Consider the following 6,783-nt stretch of genomic DNA (forward strand, 5'->3'; position numbering starts at 1 on the left):
TTCCAGTACTTATATTATTACTACTTATTTATTTTTATTTTTTTATCACTATTTTTGTAATTTTTAGTAACTACATGATTAGAAGAAGCATTTCACTACAGCTTTAACATATTCAGTAATACACTCCAGAGCAAGAGTACATTTCTTTCACATGTGGCTGCAAGTTTCTAGGTTCACAGCTGAATCAATGCAGTTATACAATATTGAACTCAGTACAAGCCCTGTAAGACATAAAATCAAATGAGCCCCGAATTTTAATAATGAAATGGAGATCTCTTTTTTAAAGGTTAAAACCTCATTCAATTTTATGTCTTACAGGGTTTATACTGAGTAATGTATAACTGTATTAATTCAACTGTAAACCTAAAAAATTACAGCCAATTTGGAAAGAGATACATCTTAGCTCTTGAAATTGTTATTGAATATGTCAATGCTGTTGTAATGAAATGCTTCTTCTAAGTATGTGGTTATTAAATAAATAATTTTAAAAAGTAAAATTAAATAATTTAGCTGAAAAAAAAAAGACTAGAAGGTAGGAATTGGCTAAGCAATTAGGGTAAAAAGACCAAAGAAAAGTAGCCAGTTTCTTGGCTAAAAGTCAAAATGTCCTTGGGCCTCTTAGCAACGTACTCTGTTCCAAAGGCCAAAAATGTCAAAAATATTTGTGAACTCTTACCTAATCCTTAAAAGATTTTAGGGTACCCCTTCAGAGGGGGGAATTTTGGAGTAGCAAAAAAATCCATTAATAAAATAGAAGAAAGAGTACACAAAGCAGGGAGAAGTTTGCTGCATTGAGCCTCTGCATTCTAAGCCTGAGTTGAAAGATCATCCCATCACACAGTTTTCATTATTGGCCATGGTATCCCTAACAATGGTAGGCAGGTGTGTTTAGAAGAAGCTCTTAGCTTTTAGAAGCTTTGATGTTTGAAAATGGCAAGGTAAATAATGAAAATAACATATTTTTTTCCTGTAGATCCTGGTTATTGGATTGAAACCATCCTTGAAAGTGTGGATGACTTTCCCCTATGGACGGGTAAGTATGCCTCTCCATTTTGTTGGCAAAAGGAAGAACTAAGTCGGGAGGACAGAAGAATTATTTGTAAGGGTGAATTCTCTTGAGAGTCCAAAATGTAGATGTGGAATGGAAGTGAGTGGTCTCAGGTCATTGGTTAGACTCACCTTAGCAATGGAAGCAGGAAAGATTGGTGTCTTGAGAATCATACCATGTTACACTTCTGTGCCTTTGATGTTTGAAGCTTTTCTCTCGTAAACAACATAAGGTTGGCTTTTGTTTTTAACTACAGTTTGACAGTTTTTGTGTATTACTGCCCTGGTGCTGTGTAGTTAAACCTTAATTCATTCACCAATTTTCCTAGCTTCATTCACTGCTCTTCAGAGGCTGGTAAGGTTTCCTTCTTGGATTGAAGACTGATGGATAAGTTGATGTGCTAAATCCTAGCCTTGATTTCCAGTGTTTGAAGAACACTGTGTGATAGCTGTGCTGAGGCAGGATTATGCTCACTGTCTGTGTTTTGAAACCAAATTTCTGATCATGTAGACCCCACTGTAGTATCCAGTATAAATTGCTAGTACACATGCTTTCCGTGGTTTCTACCCTTGCTATGTTCTTTAGAAGATGTTATTTTTGAGAAAGTACAGATGACCATATGTAATTATGGGTTTTACATCTATGAATTTAACCAGCAACACATCAGAATATTCAGAAAAGGGCCTGGAGAAATGGCTCAGCAGTTAAGAGCACTGACTGCTCTTGCAGAGGACACAGGGTTGGTTCCCAGCACCCAGTGGCAGCTCATAATCATTTGTAACTCCATTTCCAGAGGATCCAGTGCCTCTTCTGTCCTCTATGGGCATTGCACGTATGGGTGTACTTACATACATGCAAGCAAAACACATAAAATAAAAATAAATTAAAAAATCATTAAAATTTTACCTCTATAGTGAACATGTACGGACCTGTGTCCTTGTCACTAAATGATACAGTGTAACGTCAGATTAACACAGATTACGCAGGGCATGGTGGTTCATGCCTTTAACCCAAGCACTCAGGAGGCAGAGGCAGGCAGATCTCTGTGAGTTCAAGGCTAGTCTGGTCTACATAGTGATTTCCAGACCAGCTGGGGCTGCAAGGAGATCCTATCTCAAAAAGACCAAAAAAAAAGTACACAGATTACATACTAATATTTTGCCATTATATATTCAACACGAGCATTACGGATTTTGGCATCTAAGCGTGGACCTAGAATGAATTCCCCATAGACAGCCCAGTTTCCCAGGTCTTTGGTGTTTGATGTTTTTAAGAGAGTGGAGTGTGTGTACAAGGAGGGATGTTAATGGGATGCCATGGGAGTGATGGGTGCTGAAGAACCCTGGCTAATTTAATTCAGAAGGCAGCAACATGAACACTGAAGGAGAGCACTCTTGTGTCTTTGTTGGCACACTGTGTGTCTTTGAGCCCCAGGAGGAGCAGGTTTGTCCTAGGCAAAGCTGGCTGAGGTTGGCATCATTGACTAATTGATGTTTCTATCATGATGATACATGTTGCATTTTTTTTGTGCATTTTCCTCCCAACATCTTATTGCAAACATTTTTGAACAGAGGTGTCAAAGAATTTCCAATTAAATGCCCATATGCTTGCCACCTAAATTCTGTTATTACCGTTTTATTGTATTTTCTTTATTACATATCTGTGTATCTATCCATCTCTCTACACATCGAGCTATTTTAGTTTTTTTATGGATTTCAGAGTAAATTACAGAAACCGATACACAAATCTTGAGTGTACATTTGTTGAACTTTGACAAATGCATATACTTTTGTAACTCAAACCCCTATCAAGGTATAAAACATGACTATCACCCAGAAACTTCCCTGTAACACTTCCTAGTCAGTCCCTGCTTCGTTGGAACTTGTATAAGAAATTGGGGAAGATTTTAGCAAAGAGATGGTCAGATGATTTTTTTTTTCCAAAGGTTTATTTGCTTTTATTCTGTGTGTATAAGTGTTTTGCCACATGTGTGTATGTGCACAGTGTGCATGCCTGCTGTCTGCAGAGGCCAGAAGAGGGCATCAGATCCCCTAGCTGCCATGTGGGTGCTGGGAACAGAACCCAGGTCCTCTATAGGAACAGCTAATGCTCTTACTGAGCCATCTCTACTGCTCTTCAGATGCTGTTTTTAAACAGAATTTTCTCTTTGTCCTTTTGTCAATTGTGATGAATGTTTCCTTTTGTTTTCTTTTTACATAGATGGATCCTTCCTGTGTTCCATTATTGGCCTGGTGCTTTGTGGCAGTACATAACTATGTGAATACCATGCTTGCTTTCTGCAGAGGAGATGTTGTTCATTTTCTATTGGTAAGTCATAATATGATGGTAGGACTGTTAAAAAGCTTCAGATCTCAATTTTTTTCCTGATTCTTTGGTAATTTAATACTGTATCAAAAAAAAAAAAACAAAATAAAAAACAAAACAGAAACAACCAACCAACCAAATCCCTATCTTACTGTGGTCTATTTAATTAAGAGAGTGGTCTATTTAATTAAGGCATTAATGCTCAAAATGGAAAAAGCCTGAGCAGTCTTGGCTTCATAATTCTTCATTGTTTATTACTTGGTTCCATCATCTTAGGCTAACAAGTAATTAATGAGTTGTCTATATGTGTGAGCATGTTTTTATTAATGCTGTCTATACATATATCTGTGTATTTGAGAGCAAGTACTATTTGAGTAGTTCCTGTATTCTCTGTACTTTGAGTACAGGACACAAATGAAGGAAGTACAAAACAATTATTCTACACACCTTATATATTGCTTGAAATAACTATTGCCACTAGAAAACCAGTGTTTGTTGCTGTGAGAGAGAGTTGTAGTTTAAATATCAAACTATATGTGAGAATTAGAAATTGAAAATAAATTAGAGCACAAAGACATTAGGATATTGTAGAGAGGAGGTATACAAGGCTTTTGAAGATTTTAGGGGAAAGGTGAGGGACTGAAGTCATAGAGCCAAACATGTACCTGTGTAATCTCTCCTTGAGTGTCTTGAGTGTCTTGCTCAGTGAGGCAGGTGCACTACTGTGTACCTCATTTATCCAGTCAAAACTTGGGAGTCACCTTTCAGATCCCTTTCCCCCTTCAGATGTGCTCCATCATGAAGTCCTTTTTCACTCTACCTCCATAATCTCTTGGCTTTGTACTTTTTGACTCCTCCATGGTTGATTACTTCCCCAGTGCAACCACATATATGTCTGTTCTAGATTCTGCAGTAGCTTCCCAGCAGGTGTCTGGCCTGTGTGTCTTTACTTGTGTAGGTACCTCTTCCACTTTGTCCTCGCTCACAGTTACCATTGCCTTCTCTGGCTTCCAGCTACATAGTCCTATAAGACCTTTCCTTTTAGAACATTTCACACATTTGAAATCTCTTATATAGTGCTCTTCTTCCTTCCTAAGCCAAAAGCTTTCTAAGTCTAGAAACTAGCTCTATGCTATATTAGTAACCACTGGACAGCACCTGTGCATAGAGATAAGTATTTATAGAATTACTGATGGGATGTAAAATTGGATATATGGGGTAGATTTAGACCAAGAGTGGGGGAACTATGACCCATGTACCAAATATCTATTTTGGTGAATAAAATTTTAGTGGAATATAGTTGTGCTCATTCATTTACATTTAAAAATTTTGTTTGTTTGCTTATTTTGAGACAGGCTCTCATGTATGCCAGACTGACCTCAAACTCACTATGTAGCTAAGGCTGGCCTGGACTCCTGATTCTCCTGCCTTTACCTCTCAAGTGCCAGGATTACATGGACCACCATGCCCAGCTTACATATTATGACTGTTTTCTCATTATAGTTGTGGAGTTAAATAAGTACAACAGACTATATGGTCTGCAGAATTTTAAAATACTTACTGCACAGCCCTTCACAAAACGTTTGCCAACTAAGTTATATATTGGCCTATATTGGTAATGGGGAAACATTACAGATATTCAGGTTCTTAGATAGAGTATATAATTAATTAATAGTTAAACATTAATAATTAAGATGCTATTTTAGGAAGATCAGTCTAGAAGTATCACAAAGAATAGATTATAGAAGATAGGAGGTTTTGCTCTTATAATAAAGCTGGGGTGAAGTGGTTAAATAAATGCAGTTGCAGTGAGTTAGGAGATGCTATTTGGAAAGACAGAGCTTCTCAATATACAGGGTCTAGGAACTGAAAGGCATTAATCAGAAACATCTCTATGTTATAGTCAAGAAATATTCAGAAAAGTTGCTTGGTAAGAAATGATTAGGAAAGATTTTGTTTTGTTGAATTGGAAGTGAAAATGGTACTTCCAAGTGTTATATCAGGAGCTGTCTAGTGAGCAGAGGGCAGGCACAGTACAGGTGAGCATTTCAGGTAGAGAATAGTTGAAGGTCTGAAAATCAAAAGCGCATACATGATGTTAGCTCTTACTGTAACAAAAGGAACACAATATTTTCTCTGCCTGAGTACATGTACACAGTTCTGCCTGTCAGGACCTTCTAGCACCCAATCAGGACATGTGTGTTACCACGTGTATGGGACAAAGAGAAACTGAACTATAAAAGGAAACTAACTGAGGGCATAAAAGGCTGGGCCTTTCTTTGTTCAAGGCTCTTCTTTTGAGAACTAGCTCACAGAGCTAGGTGCCAGCATAATAAACTGCTTCCTGGAGGGAAGAAATGCCTTGGTGTCTCATCTCTCTGCACATAGCACTTGGAATACCTCAGTAATGTCATAGGCCAGTAATCAAGTCTTTAACATGTGGACCATTGGGGGACACTTAACCAAACAACATGACTTTGCAGAACATTCATGAAAGGCAGAGGGAAAAGAAAAGGCAACAGGAAAGACAGTTCTATTTTTTTCTTTTTATTTCTTTTGATCTTTTTAAGACAGGGTCTCCCTGTAGCCCCAGCTGTCCTGGAACTCACTGTGTAGACCAGGCTGGCCTTGAACTCACAGAGATCCGCCTGCCTCTGCCTCCTGAGTGCTGGGATTAAAGGCGTGCGCCACCATGCCTGACCCCTTTTTTTTTTTTAATTTTATTTATTTTATTTTATGTGTATGTGTATTTTATTTTATGTGTTATGTGACATAACACAGAAGAGCACAGAAAACCTTTGGGATCATATCAGTTCCAGAGTAATACCGTTACCAGAGAATGATCATGGAAGGTAGACAGAGATGACCACTGGACATAGTGAGTATAGTTTGTTAGAGCCTTTTCAGATGATCAATACCAGTGGAATGGGGTGGAAGGTAGATGAGTTGTTAGAGAAATGGGTCTCTAGAAGAGCAAATTCATACAATCATAGTGCTCGGATTTGAGAGGAAGGAGTAAGATTAAATCATGTCTATAAAAAGTAAATCAAGGGCCTAGAGAGATGGCTTAGTGGTTAATAGCACTTGCTGCTCTTGCAATGGACCTGGGTTTGGCTCCCAGCACTCACATGGTAGCTGACAGCCATCTTTAACGCCAGTTCTGGGGCATCCAGTGCCCTCTTCTGTCCTCCACAGGCAGTGCATGCACTTACCTACAAGCAAAACATTCATATACATAAAATTTAAAAAATTTTGAAAAAAGAAGTAATTCAAGGAAAGTCTTTTTAGAGGAGTGGTTTTTATTTTTGAAGATAAGGGAAATTGGAAATATGTTTGAGAGCAAAAGAAAGAAAAAGGTTTTTGAAAAGAGTAATTGAATATACTAGCAGGGTTGGAAGGGGCAGGACTTA

General features: G+C 38.0%; 1 protein-coding gene across 2 annotated transcripts in view; it reads left to right on the forward strand.

Moving 5' to 3' along the window:
* Positions 1-773: 773 nt before the first annotated feature.
* Positions 774-6,783, forward strand: part of Prss54 (serine protease 54) — a 61,547-nt gene continuing 55,537 nt past the window's right edge. For both annotated transcript variants that reach the window (XM_029564387.1, XM_029564389.1), the window contains exons 1-3: positions 774-882; positions 974-1,033; positions 3,269-3,376. The gene's annotated coding sequence lies outside the window, so the exon portion shown is untranslated. The remainder of the gene's footprint in view (positions 883-973; positions 1,034-3,268; positions 3,377-6,783) is intronic.

This window comes from Nannospalax galili, unplaced genomic scaffold (assembly GCF_000622305.1).
Source record: "Nannospalax galili isolate Female #2095 unplaced genomic scaffold, S.galili_v1.0 scaffold957, whole genome shotgun sequence".
NCBI classification, from domain to species: domain Eukaryota; kingdom Metazoa; phylum Chordata; class Mammalia; order Rodentia; family Spalacidae; genus Nannospalax; species Nannospalax galili.